At 40.3% G+C, this 16,173-nt stretch overlaps 1 long non-coding RNA gene across 7 annotated transcripts in view; it reads left to right on the top strand.

Annotated features, from left to right (window-relative positions):
• The window catches only part of LOC110394527, a 78,881-nt gene that overhangs the window by 49,088 nt on the left and 13,620 nt on the right, over positions 1–16,173 (top strand). For 6 of the 7 annotated variants that reach the window (XR_002435691.1, XR_002435690.1, XR_002435693.1 and 3 more), the window contains 3 exons: positions 3,791–3,914; positions 4,008–4,128; positions 5,259–5,398. This is a non-coding gene — a long non-coding RNA (uncharacterized LOC110394527). Of the gene's footprint in view, positions 1–3,752; positions 3,915–4,007; positions 4,129–5,258; positions 5,399–16,173 lie in introns of all 7 variants that reach the window. The other variant, XR_002435688.1, reaches the window with a different exon arrangement.

Below are 16,173 nucleotides of genomic sequence, written 5' to 3'. Positions count from 1 at the left end.
AATGTGGTCTGAACTAATTTATGTTTTGTAAATGTATAAAAGCGGATGGGAAAGCAATAGGCCCCTGCTGAGCTATATCTCTTGGAAGAAGAATGACATGGAACAGGATTGGACCTCCTAAAATCTTGAAGATGATAGGGAAAAGAGCAAGCTGGTCTTCCACCACAGAAGAATAAGTATGTGGTAGCTTCTTCCTTCTCCTGGGCAATGTGTGTACAGCCACAAAAGGTCAACTCAGGCATATGCATGCTTTTTGGTCTACTTAATCAGAAAGAAATAGGATGAAAACATATGCCAGTTCTGTGTATGTATCAATGTTTAACTTCTGATTGCCTAAGCACGTAGTAAGGTTGGGCTGCCAAGTATAGTATTTGAGGTGAAAGAAGAATTTGCATTTCTATGAAATTCAGAAGGGGGGAAAAACATAAATTCACTGTTTCTGATGCTCCTCTCTTTTACTGACTAAATATAAGTAGCATTACACTACAACATGAGCTGCTCAGCCTGTCAAGGTAGAGAAGTACTTTGAGCAGGATTTTCAGTTCTACTGGGGGAAATTCAGACATTCATCTCCAAATAAAAGTCCCAGGAATGTGCATGCACATCTTTTAAGAAGCTTCAAAAAATCACAACTTTCATGTGTGATGTTTTGCAGTATAAGCACTAGATGAACGAATGCCAGTACTTGCCTGAGATTCAGTTTTTCCTTTCTCCTGGCCTCACTAACTTAGTTTACTAGATCAAAATTTCCTAATTTTACTCTATTTTCTTTCTCTCTCGAGAGCTTATTCTCTTCTCAATACTGTGCCACTCTTCCTCCTGAGATATTTGTCTTCTCTTGATTTCTTCTCTTCCTTGTTCAGGAAGGACAAGTGACCTCAGTGCTCCACATTCATATCTCTCTAGCTATGGACTGAACTCTCAGTTAAGTCATCAGGAATTTAAGAACTAATAGAAACAGTTATCTCTACTCCAGAAGAAATGTATTCTAAATGTTGAAAAGTGTTACCAGAAATCTGTTAAAGACAAAAAAAAAAAAGGGGGGGGGGNGGGGGGGGGGGGGAGTGGTAAGCTCTCATTGTAGAGCTAGAAAAATCATTCCAAGGCTGGAGTGTATTAATTGGGCCCATGTGCCAGCTGTTAACTCATCAGCAAGTCATGGCTCTTGGAGCTCAGGAGAACTCCTGATGGCTGCCAGAGCTTTTACCTCTACTCCTCAGTTATGCATGGGTGCATATATCCTGCCAGACTTTCAACCCTGTCATTTTGGCCCCAGGTTCAAAGGCCTTCAGACATTCCTGGAAGGCCAGTTATTCTTGTTTTAGACCATTGACAATGCTAATGGTAAGAGCAGATTTTGATCTCATATTTTGTGAGTCAGATTTTTATTTGTTTTTCTGAAGTCTGTTTAAAAGGAGCAGAGGATACTCTGGGGTCCAGCTTGAAGACCACTAAGAGAAGCCTGGAGTTCCATTTATTGCCAGGAGTGATGGGAATGATTCACAAAAAATGTTAATTTCTGTGGAGATGACCGTTATAGAAACCAAAGAGGTGACTCATGAGAAATGCATGGTTTCAGTATAGACAGGTGAAAATTGTCCTGTAAAGAACAAGTTGAGCTAATAACAAAGCTGCGTGGTCCCAACTGCATGGACTGAATCAAAAGATAGATAACTGCTGTGACATTATTGCATACTTCTCTTGTGTCACTGGGGATAAGCAGGTGTTTATCAATGGCTGAGGTATCATACTATGATCTGGTTTGTCCTGGCAGCTCCTGAGTTTGTGTGGAGTGCCTTGCTGACACTAAACAGCACTGCCAGAGAGAAGGCAAATACTTCAAATGATATGCATAAATGTTCACATCAATAAAATTAATGGAAATAAGATAAATGTAACTCCTTTCCTGAGCGCTTAAACATTTGCGACTATATTTGTCAGTAGAAATTTGATGAGAGAAAGATCAGACAACTTTTCTGAGCCACATCAGATGCTTTTTGATGGCCATATTGAAAGCTCTATGTTTCTTAGTTTTAAGATTTGCTTAACTTCCTTGTCTTCAAATTTTACTGGTATCAACACTGTCAGTCAGTAACCTACAGCAAACTAAAATACTTCCACAACTTTATTCTTTTTTCCCTTTTTTAAACTTACCCTTATTACACAACTGTGGAAGGTACCTTTTTATGACACTAATATGTACTAATGTACTGAAGTATGATGTTAGATGCCATCCCCTTCAATGGGACACAGACTCCTGCTTATTTGAATTTAACTGATCTGTTGACTTTGGAGTCTTAGTTTTTGCAACATTTGGAATAAATTGTACGGAACTTTTCCACTTTCAATTTTGATTCACATTGACCTCTATAGATGAGTCACTCAAAAAGCACAAGGATGTGTCATTAGTCTAAGCCAACTCTATCACTATCACATACTGTACATGACATCTTCTTTTATTTTCTTCCTATTTTCATTTAAAAAAATATACCAGCAGAAAAAAAATGGGGATTTTTTTCTCCCACTCATTTCCTGTCTTCTATACTTCTGACTCAAAAATTCAGTGAAGCACCTGTGTGTTGAAGCACTAATATTTAGTTTATCTAAACATTTCCATTCAAAAGTCCCAGTTTTAGTTATTTATTATTTTCATAAACTTTAGCCTCTTTGGCTGAACTTAGTCCAGCACTGTTCTCTTTCCAAAAGTATTTTTGGAAAATTTGGGCATGAATCAAGCAAAACCAAAATGTAACAAAAAATACACTTTTCCCACCATTTCCCCCAGATCTTTGGAATGGGTATAATAGCCAAATCTTTTCAGATGAAAATCTGGTATTTGGCAAGGAGCAGTCTGTGAAAGAAAAAGGTGCCTTCCAGCATCTTTCTGAAAACAGTTGGAGGCAGTTGGAATAATCATTTCCATTCTCTCCAGTGAAGAAACTGAGGCACAGGATTAGTAATAGAGTTTTCCTATGCTTTGGTTGGTATTCTAAGTTAATTGACAGTAATCTCCAACACTCTAAACGTGTGTTCCTTGTATAGGTAATGTTGCACAGGGAGTTAAAGTGGTGGTTAACAGCTGGGTATGCAGTGTAGTGGGTAACTGTGACAAGCACAAGGACATCTGTGTGCAGAACAGTCACCGCCAAGTGAACGCTGAAAGTGCTTGCATATGGATTTTGTTCTTCTGTACTTGTAAGGCATGGCAAAGAGAGACTTCATGGGTACTTCATTCACTTAGTAGCATCGTATTTTACCACTGAATTATAGCATATTGACACAGTATTGAAAATTCTCCTTTGAGCCTCAACACTGTTTGTTTAAGAGTTTTTAAATATTAGAGAGTCAAATGCCCGTACTGGCTCTCTGTCAGTAGGGTTTGCAGCCGTTCTCCATCAGCTTCTTTGACTATTCCACCCATGTAACACACATACCATTAATTGTAAACATGTGAGCAGTTCCACTGAAGTTAAGCATGTATTTAGGTGCTTTGTTGGATGCATTCTGTTTGTGCTCCATAGCATAAAAAGTCCATGAGGTGGGGAAAAGACTGAATTTTTTAGCCAAGCTAAGTCCTTAAGGAAAATGCACATATTTTCTAAAATATTCTTCAAGAACAAGAAAAAACTGGGCAGTTAGAAAGCTTAATTTATATTCCCCATCGCTTTTCGTGAAGGAGTTCATAGTTCAAGTTATCTTGATGCTGCAGAAAACAATTTTTTTTTTGTTATCTCTGTCATGTATAATTCCAGAAAACATGCCTTCCTCATCTCTGCTGTTTATTTTGAAGAGGCTTACAGGTTGACACGTTGAGTTTTGGGCAGTCTTCACTGAATGTTGCATATGTGCATTAATGAAGAAGTCATCTTTAATGAAGTATTTGCATTTTTTCCTTGCTGAATTCTCCATACAAGGTAATGCCTACAAACGCAGTTTGGTCACTGCTGATCTATTTCCCGTGTTTCTGTTCCCCTCTGTAAATTGGGAATGAACTCTTTTACCTGCAGGACTGGATTGAGTGAGTGTAATAGCATATCCTGAAGATATCTCACCTTTTAAGTGTTCAGTGCCAGAAGTAAACACTGGAGCTTTTTCCCCATAGCCCCTTTTGGATCAAACCACTTGCAGGTAAGGCTGCCAAAAAAATATTCATCACTTTGCATCTCAATCATATGGAAATAACCAAGACCCAAGGCTACATTATACAGAGAGGAAAAAAATATATAAAATAGCTGTTTGCCAAGTAAGTTTGCTGATTCTTGTTATTGCCACCAAATAACTGTGTCTGAATGACTTGTGCCTGAAGAAGGAAAATATCATTTTCAGTGAAGCAATTAAAGGTCCTATCACAATCCATCCATGTAAGGAAGGGTGTGAGTTTAGTCTGAGCAGCAATTTCCTTGCTTTTGAGCAGTTGGCTTCAAACTCAGTAACGCTCTTTAAGTCAATAGGCATTTCTGTGTACAGTTTCCCTGTGTGTAATGGTAAGCTTAGTTGTAGTGAACAGAGATGTGACTTAGTGTGTTGTATAGCAGGGACTGAGGCGCAGATCTGTACCCAAGGAGAATCAAACATAAGTTTTTCTTGTGAATTTTGCTGATATTTCCTGGAAACCAGAGGAATTACCAGGAATCTTGGGTACCAGCCCATCCTTGAGAAAGGATGTTGTAGAGAGCATACCTCATTTTTGTGCATTTTTCTCCTCTTCATTTCCCCTAGCCTCCCTTTTTCAGGTCCAGATAATTCTGCCCTGATCTTTCCAGTGCTTTCCTTTTCTAGAACTTGGTTAAACAAAGATAGGGTTCCATTCAAGCACAAGTAAACTTTGAGGCTCCCAAAGACTAGGCTTGCTAAATGACTGCTTTATCACTGGATGAATCCCCTGTGTTGACCCTGGCCACTCTCGGCAAAGATGTCTCAAAGACTCCTCCTAAGACTGCAGAACTCTTGGCAACTGCTCCACTGTCTCAAGTCAATCCGTGACTCATTTGTTACATGCAGACAATAGAAGCTGTACTTCCTGTGCAGGTTTGCTCTAATATGTGCCTAAAACTTAGTCTGTCATTTTCCATTTCATGCTCCTCTTGTTCCTTGGCCTGTCTTCCCCACCACGTTCTCCTTACCAAGTTTAATCATAATACTTTGATCTTTCTCTTCAGTGAAAAGAGAAGAGTCATTTATTGACCAGACACAGTGTTTTGGTGTTTGGCACTGACCACATTTGCAGTTCTGTTTTTTTTTCTTTTTCTTTGAAAAAGAAAGCAAGAAGCCTACACATGATGCCAGAGACTTCCTGGTCCTACTGCTGCCACAGTCCAGTGATGACCTTCTCACTACTGTCACAGTCACACTGAGAAGCTCCCAGGAGAAGCCAGATGAAGTGTGGAAAAGAGTAGAGGTAAAATTGGGCCATTATCACCTATAAGCCTGATCTGGACACAGAACTCCTGTGTCCATTCTTCCTGTTCAACCTGACTTTCTGTAGCTCAAGCTTTCTTCAGACCTGGTTGTGCAAGGTCTCACCCAACAAATGTACTCCCTCAGAATAGACTTAGGAAAAAGAGAATTGGCACTTTCCATACTATACTTACTTAGTGGAGAGAACACTTTGATCTCTGTGGCTACCCATCTAACAGCCCCACATAGCAGTAAATTCATACGCTCTTTTTTTCTTTTTAAAATATATCTGCCAAGAAAGAAAAAAGTGAAAGGAAAAAAAACAGCAATTCCAGGAAGAAGCTGAAGTCTATGAAGTGATCTTTCACTCCCTTTTGCAAAGCTATTGCTAGTCAGCACCACCACGAATCTATCAGAGTATTTTTGGTAACAAGCTTTTGAAAAGCTGAATTTAAAGTAAAAAGTGGGAAGTGGAGAGGGAGGCATGGGGAGTATCTTCAGACCAAATGCCACAGCTGCTCACAAGGCACTCTATAATTCAGACCTGGGTACCCTCAGGCACGCTGCACACACGTTTATATTTTCAAGGGAACAGACCCACAATGCAAACACTGAGTGGTTTTGCCTTAAGGATCCTGTAGGATTTATGCACATGAGAGCTCTTGTCGCTTGTAAGTAGAGGTCAGGAACCTGCCTGGGTGGAGAAGGCAGAGTCAGTGCTTTCCTGAAATCCCTCCTTGTGCCAGGAAATAATCACCACACCCACAGCTACTACATTTGAGCCAAGGTGTTCCAGGGACACAGTCTGTCATATAGGGCACGCCTGTGGAAAAAGGTTTTATAAACCATATCCCGTTTCTTTAATCTTCCATTCCTTGTTGCTGAAAGAAACGAAAAAAAAAAAATCAAGGTAGTTGCTTGTGAGGGAAAAGGCGTTTCTGTTCAATATCCAAAAGAAAAAGATCAAAAATAAAACTTCTGATTTTTCACATATTCCAGATTGCTCAAGACAGGGTTTATTTCCACTGGGTTAAATAGCAGGTAATGAAGTCTTGACTATGGTGGCATAAATCAACTCTTTTGATGGAATAAAGGTGTGAGGAGGAGAACAAAGAACAGGCAGAGAGGCTACAATACTAAATGTTACTTGTTAAAACGTAGAACTGGTGTTTGTTTCTGGTAGGCATCTTAATCTGTGATTTATTGTTGACTCAAAAAGACTACAATTTTTTATTAGCTCAGAATGGATTTGAAACTACCATAGCTACATAAAATGGCTAATTGTGTTTTATTGCTTCATTTCAAGTACAATTTTATCTTAGTGCCAAACATCAGGCTGAGAAATATGACGTATTTTATTTAAAATAATTGCAATGAAAGAAGAGTTGGTTTCTTTTGGCTGTGATTATACTACTGAAAATTTTAATATGAATGAATATCCTAGATAGTTGTGTCTTTTCAGTATCATCTGTCTTATATCACCTTAGCTCAGAGAATATCCAGATTTGTTTGATTTTTTTTTTTACCCTATAAATTCTCCTGAATCTTCAACATTTTTTTGGCTCAGATGTGTTTTGAAACAGTCTGATAGTTTTCTCATACATGCTGAAACACCACATCACTCATTTTGTTTGGAGGCCGGTGGTGTCTGAGAATGAGTAGTCAAAACAGAGGCACAGAGATGCCCTCAGTGCTAGTGCAAAGTTGTGCGTGGAGATCACACTAGCCTTTCCCTAATTGCAAATTACAGGGAAATCAATGTACAACAATCCCAGTCATCCTCTAAATAAAAACCACAAGCACTCCATACACTAAATAGAGCTGAGAACAGACCTTTGTTTTAAAAAAAAAACAAAAAACCAAGACATGGCTTTGCTGCTTGATGGCATGTACACGTGGTTGTGGGAGGGCAACAGCCGTCTCTCATTCAAGTTGGGTATTAGGAAAAGCTAGGAGTTGAACTTGATGATCTTTATGGATCCCTTCCAACTTGTCATATGCTATGATTCTGTGATCCTCCCTGCTTCTTAGCATTCAAGGGACAGCACTGGTCAGTCTCTCATGGGAAGACAGCATGCTGTTAGAGCTGAGATGAAGTACAGTCAATAGGTCCTAGATTCAGCGGACTGGAAGTTGTAGAGAAGCAGTGAAAAGAAACAATTTGCTGCAGTTCATGGACTCACTTAAGGACTGCCATCTTGGGAAAGTTAGTGACAAAGACAGGCAAGAAATGAGATGCCTGTGTGTGTGCATGTGTTGGTTGGGAGAGGGATGAGGATCAGCTGGTTCGCCAAAGGCAGAGCTGAAGAGAATCGTTGGGTGCTGCGAGACAGACAACAGACCCTACAACTCCCTGATCATCAGAGATGGGGAGCTCAGCTTCCATACCTACATGCTTGTGTGCTGCAGGCTTCTCTTATTCCAACCCCTTCCTGTGATGTCAAGCTTTACAGCATGAAGGCCTACCCTGCCTTCATTGTCTCAAGTAATGGTGTTGTGAGTTGCTGCTCTCCAGTTCCTCATCTACCCTGGCCAGGTTGGATGGGACCCTGAGCAAGCTGACCTAGTGGCTGGTTACCCTGCCCATGGCAGGGAGATTGGAGCTCAATGATCTTTAAGGTCCCTTCCAACCCAAGCAATTCTATGTCTCTATGATTCTGTGATATAGCACCTGAGAATTACAAGGCCTTTCCTAAGCTTGGGCACTGAAGGCTCCTGTTCCAGACTTGCCAGTCTCAAGCAGCTGTTTCTAACTATATTAGATAGATCTGTAGTAAGCAATGTTACCTGCTCATCTCACTCTATGTGGCTCTGAGCATTAACAGATCCTGCTGAGAGCAAGAAGCAATACTATGGCAGAAAATGTCACTAAGACAATACTACTGAGGCCCCTGCTCCTGGCTCTGCTAGTCAGATGCAGCAAGTCACTCAGCAGAGAAAACTCTGCATGCTCTGTGGAATGGAGATAATGGCAGAGGATACTTTGGGGTCATTCTCATTTGTAAAATAATTTGAGATTCCTTGATGACAAGATACTGCATAAATCACTACATTCTGTTTTCAAATATGCTAGTTCAGACAGCAGGTTTTGTAAGTAATTTATATTTTGTTCCATTGCCTGGAAAATTGAAACTCTGCTGAATAACAGTAGTTTAGGGAAATAGCACTGAAGCCAGAATTCATATATTTCTGCTGCTATTCTTCCTATGAAAGTATGTAACTATAACTAAGCTGTGTCATTTTTTCAAACAGATGGGAGCAATTGTCTTCTGGGTAGATGTTACCTCGACTGTATGGTTATTCCTAAAGCTAGGTAGCACCGTTTCTAACTTAGTGTGTGATACATGGTGTTGGTAGTGTTTGAATGTGTGACTGTAATGGGAGGTGTGAAGCACAGCGGCAGCTCCAAAATCCACTGAACTCAATCTGGGTCTTTTCATTTACTTCACTGGCTATTGAATAGCACCTATAAAATGTAGTTTATTGTATACACTGCATTGTGAACATATTCTGAGTTATCGTCAGTGGCAGTAATGGCAAACAGCTGATGTAACTTCTGTTCTGGGCAACTGCTTTCCAGCTATTCCTTGAAAATAACTTTCCCTGTTTTTCACTGGGCTTTATATGTGTTTGAACAAAAGTGTTAGGGACACATTATATTGCCGGAATCTAGTGAACTGATTTTTCAGGCATTGATACAGAAACATCATATGGTTCTATTTTAGTCTAATAAAATTATGTGGGTGAGTTAGTGTTTATGTCTTTGGCTTGCAAGATGCTGTCCACTTGATATGTCATATGAAGGAAAATAGCTTGATGCTGTTTCTCTCTCAGATGATCATTTAGCCGGAAGGGCGGAGGGGTATCAGTTGGTGAGGGTTTTTTAACTGTTAATTGGCTACCAACTGACTAATAAAAACCCAGTACCCTAAAATAGAGACTTAAAAATAGAGCAGTTTGTGGTATACTGAAAATCCAGCTTCTAGAAAAGATCCGCTCCGTTTCAGACATTTCTCAATGCTGTCAGATTTTCCACAAGATTTATAATGAGCACTTTGTAAAACTCTGGCACCTAGGCTGAATACTGAGCATTTGCAAAGCTCTCCCTGAGGAATTTTCCAGCCAGCTTTAGGGCCCAGGAGTATGAGGTCCTTTCTGAAGTTCCCATGCACTGAGCTCTGGGCTCTGACTGAACCTGATCAGAAGTGGCTCTGTGTATCACAGAATGAGACCACAAAATGAAAACCTGGGATAAAATAACACAGTGAGTTTAAAATGCTGTTTTGATGCTGAGTTTTGATCCTCCTCAGGCTCACACCTGTTCAGATGCGTTGTCCCAGTAGAGTCATGTGGGTGCATCTCAGAGCAGCACTTGGCCTCTGTGGCCTCATTCCACGACTTGAGCTAGAGCCTTGAGTCTGTTGCGCAGGGTGGGTCCTGGTGAAGTGGCAGGACTGAAGGCTTATCTTGGCTGCCACGCAAAAATGCTAGATGTTTCCATATTTCAAAGAGTGCTTTGCATAAGCTGTGCATGACAACTGTGCTGTGGCAAACCTATCTCCGGGAAGGTAGTGTCCTGGCCAGGGCAGGGATATTTCTAGCCAATTCCTCACTATACTACTGGAGATTCTGCTTGTCTTAGCACTGCCTGAAATTAAAGCCAGATGAGAAGCAAAATTTATTCCACCCTTTAGGTGAGGAAAAAATGGATGGTAAAACCTTTTGAGCATTGGAGGCACTTGGGAGAAGGCTGAAGGTTGAGTATGTATGGTGTATCTGCACATCCGGGTTCTGCCAGTGTAAAGCTCTAGGCAAAAATAACAGTGCTTCTGTTCACAGCACGGATTTAAGGTGATCCTTGACAAATTAAAAATATTTGGCAGTTGTTGCTTGCTTCTAACATGTTTCTTACAATTTAGAGGAATTACACTGGTGGTGTTTAGAAGCCAGCAGGCTTTGAGAGTGATCAGAAGCTTTGAGGAGTAAAATCAGAAATATGGGTAGACAAGTAATAGGCTTCTTTGCCCTGCTTACAGATGTCATTTGAGAAAGAACGCATCATTGCATAAACTGATCTCTTGCAATGCAAAAAGGCACAGTTTTGCTTCAGGTGCATCAGATATGAGGCACCTGTTGCTGAGCTGCTTGCTACCATCCACACTGTGTGGCAGCTCAGCACTGACTTTCCACAGACAGAAAACATCTGTGACATGCAGGCTGGCTGAGTGCATGCAGCGAGTTTCAAGCTGTGCAGACTCTGATGTTTTCCTTTACCAGAAAACTGACTTCCTGAGTCCAAAACATTATCCCAGGACTCAGTCAAAGCAATTAGCTTGCGTTTTTGTAGGAGGTTGCCTGGGAGCAGAATCAACACAAACTTTTCGTACCATAGATGCAAATTAACATGCTTAAATTGCAAGTATACTTAATTTCTCTCCAACCAGGGAGGCACTCAAGTTTCTCGCATTAATTTCAGTGGGTGGTGGACACATGTGTAAGTATTTTTAGTATCTTAACTTTGGCATCTGTCTATTCTGGTTCCCTGTATAGTCAATAGAGAGAGAGACAAAAAAAGAGAGAAAACCCTAAACGCACACTAGAGCACTTTTTTATAGAGAGATCCAGAGCAGCAGCCTCTCTGAAGATTATATACCTGCTGGTGTTGGAGTTCCAAGGTATTTTTTTTGTATACTATCAGTGCAATTAAAAAAAAAACAAACCAAAGGATTTATGTATAATAATAGGGCAAAATTTTACTGTATTGTCTGGTCTGTTTCTCCTTCCAGTGCAGAGAAGGAGAAAAAAGCCCACATTCAGTAGGCAGAAACCCAGTAAGTTTAGGGAAGCATCGAATTTTTATAGGCTCAAGAGCTGAGATTCTGTTTATGCTTTTAAAAGTTGACTGGAAAAGCACTCACTGTAGTGAGTATCCATATTTAGTAAAGCCTGTTTTGCATCCTTTCAGATAATGTTTTACCTAACTAAGGGGCAATTTTATGATGTAGTATGGTCATGACAACATGGGGTGTTATAAAGCAGCTATTGATAGAAATCTGGAACACAATCTAATGACTTATAGCAATCTTCCCAAAGCAATGATTAAAGCAAATGCACAGGTTAGCTGAGGATGGACATCTCACTGTGTGCACAATGCTGTCCCAAACCTCCTGCTCCATGCCGTGGCATGCAGAATGACTTGGTTTTGATGCTGCAGAGAAGCAGGAGATGTCCTAGGAGTCCCTTGAGTACAGTCCTTGGAAAAGACTTGAGCACCTCAGCTGGACAGCACGCCTGGAAGGAAGCAACATGATATTCCTTCTTCCTCTCTCAAAGGGTGTAGCCCATACAGTACTATGAGCACCAGAAATACAGCTCTGTCTTGTACTGATATCAGCTGTGCTAAAGGTTTTCTCCCTATCCCTCACTCCTATTGGGCAAGGGGCAGGAAGGCTTTAGCATTGTATGACATGACTAAGTGTTTTACCTCAAACATTTCTACCTAAAAATGCCTATTTAAAATGCCACATCGTGCCATGGCCCTAAGAAATGTGTATGCCAGCCTGTGCAAGTTCTCTTCAGAGAAGGAGAACATTCAGATCTTCTCCATAGCTCTGATTTGGATTAGGTCAAGACATAAACAGCCAAGACTAAAATTAACCGTGCTTGTTACTGCCATTAGTTATCACTCATAACAGTGGACCTTGTTAAGTTCTGAGGCACTTTCATGATCAGTGCTGTCCAATAATGAGTAGCAACTCAGTCCAATTTCTGAGTGGTAGCAAATCAAGGAGAATGAAAAAAAATTTAAATTGCTTTCTGGCAGAGTAGATGCTAAATATTAAGAGAGAGTACTGTGTGCAACATTGGGTAACCCTATCAGAGGTATTTTTAAAGTATGGTCTTGTTCTCTAGTGTAGTTGTGTAAAAGTGGTGCTTCATAAACCAGTGGTCTGCTCAGGGTACATTTTCAGTCCTACCTAGCCAACGTGGTAATGCTAAAAAAAAAAAAAAACTATTTTGTTTGTGTATATGTGACAGGGAGAGAGAGAGAGAGTAAGAGAGAGCTGTGATAGATAGGGACAATTTACCTTTCAGTTTTTCAGTGGTAGAATGATTTGCTAAGGTCCATTACCACACTTTGGTACTGTTAAAGTCATTGAAATAACTAAGGTTGATAGGTCATTTTCAGTCTTTCATTAACATGCATTCTCTCAGCATATATATAAACATGCAGATATGTATGTATACAGACAAAAAAAACCCACAGTTTTTATAAAATTATTCTGATCATTTTTGCTACTTGCGGCATTCTGTACATGCATGGAGAAGACTCCTTGCAAAAACACAAGTATTTCAAGTTCCCCACTGATCAGGAAAAGTCAGGAATAAAATAAGATGAGGGATCATAATGGTAGATTTGAAGATAAAAGATTCATAAATTTGAAGATGTACCTCAGAAAAGTATTCACTTTTTGCTATTGGCTGAAAAGCAACAGCTACTTAAAATTGAAATTCGTTTGAGTCAGAGGTCTAAAAATTATCAGTAACTTGTTTCCTAAGTAAGGGTACAAGTAGGAGGGGACCTTGTAGGAAGGAACTGAATAAAAATCCACCTTAAAATTCACATGGATAATAACAGAGGGCCTAAAAAAAATGAGAATAAAGACTCATCAGACAAGAAAGCAGCAGTCTGGAGGTCAAAGGGCAGAAGTAAAGTAAGAATTGCCAAAAGTCAAGCTGTGCTAGACCCTAAAAAGGAAATAAAACTAATACCAAAAAAATCAGCCATCTGAATAGGAATTGAGCACAAAAGAAAAAAAGGAACTGCCATGCAATAGTCCAGGGTGGAGGTTGATTATGACTTTTCCTAAGACTGAAACACCGTGCCATTTTTTTCTTTACACACAAAGACATTGACAACAGAGAGAGAGAGATGATATGGCCAGAGAGAATTACTCTTATGGTGATGGAAGCAGAACTCACATCTGCTACATCAAGCTTGTATTGGAGGGAGCAGGTTAATCTCCACCGCAGAACTCCTGAGGAAGCAGCACATGAAATCGCCAGTTCATTACAAACCCCCTCTCCTGGACACTTAAGGCAGGGGAGATGACTGAAGAACAGAACACATCATATCCATCTCTCAAAATGGGATAAAAAGTGAGAAGGCGCTGTGAATATCTTCAGGTAATTTACTTTGCAGCAGCCTGCAAGTCTGTAGAGCAAATGTTGCAGGAAAGAATAAAGATAAGCAGAAAAATGGAAAATGTCATTTTCAGACTGGTTTGGTCATAGTCTGATCATGCCAGACTAGTATAATATCTTTCTTTAACACGACTGTTTTCTCTAGACAAGGGAAATACAATGTTCTGGATTTCAGTAAAACAGTTGGTTTGGTGCCATGTGAGAAAGTGTCTGCTTAGCTAAGGAAAAGGAGGATTAGTAAAAAAACTGTAAGATGGGTAGAAAACTGGTTAAAGCAGAGATGACAGCAGACTGTGTCGAGAGAGGAAGTATTGAGCTGGAGACAGGCAATTAATGGAGTTCGTCAAGGGATGGTTTTGGCTCAAAAAGTAGGAGTGGGCTTGTGAAATGTGTTGATGACACAAAGTTGGAAGGCCCTGACAATTCAGAGGAGGACTAGAATACCATGCAGAGAGAATTGGATGACCCTGAGGACAGAAGTAATGGAAATGGAATGAAAGCGAATAGCACAAAGTGCAAAATCCAGCCCTTCAGAATGAGTAACAAGAATTTCTGTTTGAGAAACACATCTGGAAACAATGGAGGGAAAGATGGTATACTCAACTATACCAGTTAATTGTAGAATGACTGTGACCTCCAGGCTGGGTGTGATCATGATCTTAGGATGCAATAAGTGAAATATTTCTGTGACACGTATAAGACAATTTCAAGGCTTGGTTTCAACAACCTGTATATATATACATATGTATGGTTCCAACAACCTGTATGCAACGAAGAGGCATTTAAGATGGCACATGGTTGCAAAATGGACAAGGAAATAAATAGAGAACTTACTTCAAAAGGATTGTAGACACAAAAAAAATCTGGCACAAAGTCTCTGAGTGACCCCATATGAGAAATGAAAGCTTGCAGTCACATCAAAAGAAAGATGGAACAGCTGGACTAAATTGCAAAACAAAATGCAGCTTTGTTTCTCCCGGGGCTCCAGCTAGCGGTGGCATGGTGTGGCTCTGCTCTCTAGAGGCCACACAGCCCAAATGAAGTTTATTCATTAACTCCAGTAACTGATGTACTAGAAGCAGTTATGTTGCTTCTTCATGTACATCAGTTAGTACAGAACTAATTAGGCTGAAGAGATTTTCCACAAGAGACTGTGGAAATAATATGCCTATAGCATCCATGAATTTAGGCTGGAAATAAGATTTCTAACAATACAGTCAGATACTGAAATAACAGGAAAAAACCCTTCCCAGGCATTTAGGCTGCTTAAATAAGCTGGAGAGATGGCAAAAGAGAATGTATGATATTGTAGCGAAGGACTGGGCTCAGTCACCTGGAGGCTTCTCAGTCCTAATGACTATCCAAAACATTTAACATCAACTTCGAAGCCAGCAAAGCTACTCTGCTCTACAACAGCTAATGACTAGCTTATTTGTTTTTATGATTTAGTAAGATTTGTTATCCTGTTCCTTTATATACCTTATTTCGCAAGTGACTGAATATCCCAGTAAGTGACAAGAGCACTAACAGATGAACAAACTCAAGCATGGAATAAAGGGGGGCAAAAATTACGGAGAGAAGCATTTAGCTTTTACTCAGATAAGTGTGTTAGACCCAAAGTACAAACAATCAAGCCAAGCTGACCTAACACAGTTCATTGGAAATTCCTTCAGAGAGCTTCTCTGAGACAGCCAAGGAACGAGTTACACTCCAGAGGAACCAGTTTGTCCCCACTCAGGAGCGGTCTTTCTCTCGAGGCATCTGTGGGACCTCTTTCACCATAAAGCCAAAATTCAGACAAAAGCCCCATCATGCAAAGAGGCAGCTCACCAGGAAACACACCCACACCCTCCTGGTGCAGATGCCTCTCTCCTGGGTGCTTATTCTGCCAGGTGACTGTGCTGTTGTTAGTGCTGTCCATCTTGGCCCCCTATCTCTTGAGGAAAACTTGAACTGGTTGGCTTCATCCTAACAAACCCCGAGTGCACAGGGATGCACTGTACAATAAACAGGTTCAGCATGAGACAACTCCTTCTGATCTACTTTTTTTAGTTCACAAGCTGCACACCTGTAGTCAGAAAGAAGTGTCTAATAGTGGTTTTTCCAGGTGACGTTGAGTATTCGTCTACCAGTTTATAGGAGGGCTGTCTAGCAATCTTGCTGGATGAAAGCTAGGCTAGCTCTGTCCCCTGTAATTCTGGAAATGGCATCCATGTCCTTTGCTGACACCACCCATAGAACTATCTTTAAGTGACTTTGCAGTAGCTGTTTGGATTTCACTGTTCTGTGTGGCAAGGTGATTTCCTCATACTGCATATGCAGTGAAACCACTAGGAGTTACTAACTGTATACGCAGTTTTTCATACTTGGATATTTTCTCATGCTGTGACTTTATAGGTTAGTTTCCAGAGGGCAACACGTGTGGAGAACTGGCAGAAACCCTCAGACTTCAGACAATAGCTGGATGTCTGAGTTTACAGTTAATTCTCTACTCCCTATCTATCTATTAATGAAATAGTTACTAACAATTAAACCATGGTTGACATCATGTCATTGACCAGTGATTTCATT

This window comes from Numida meleagris, chromosome 2 (genome assembly GCF_002078875.1).
Source record: "Numida meleagris isolate 19003 breed g44 Domestic line chromosome 2, NumMel1.0, whole genome shotgun sequence".
NCBI lineage: Eukaryota > Metazoa > Chordata > Aves > Galliformes > Numididae > Numida > Numida meleagris.
The sequence above is the reverse complement of the archived record's forward strand: the minus strand, read 5'-3'. Positions and strand labels throughout refer to the sequence as shown.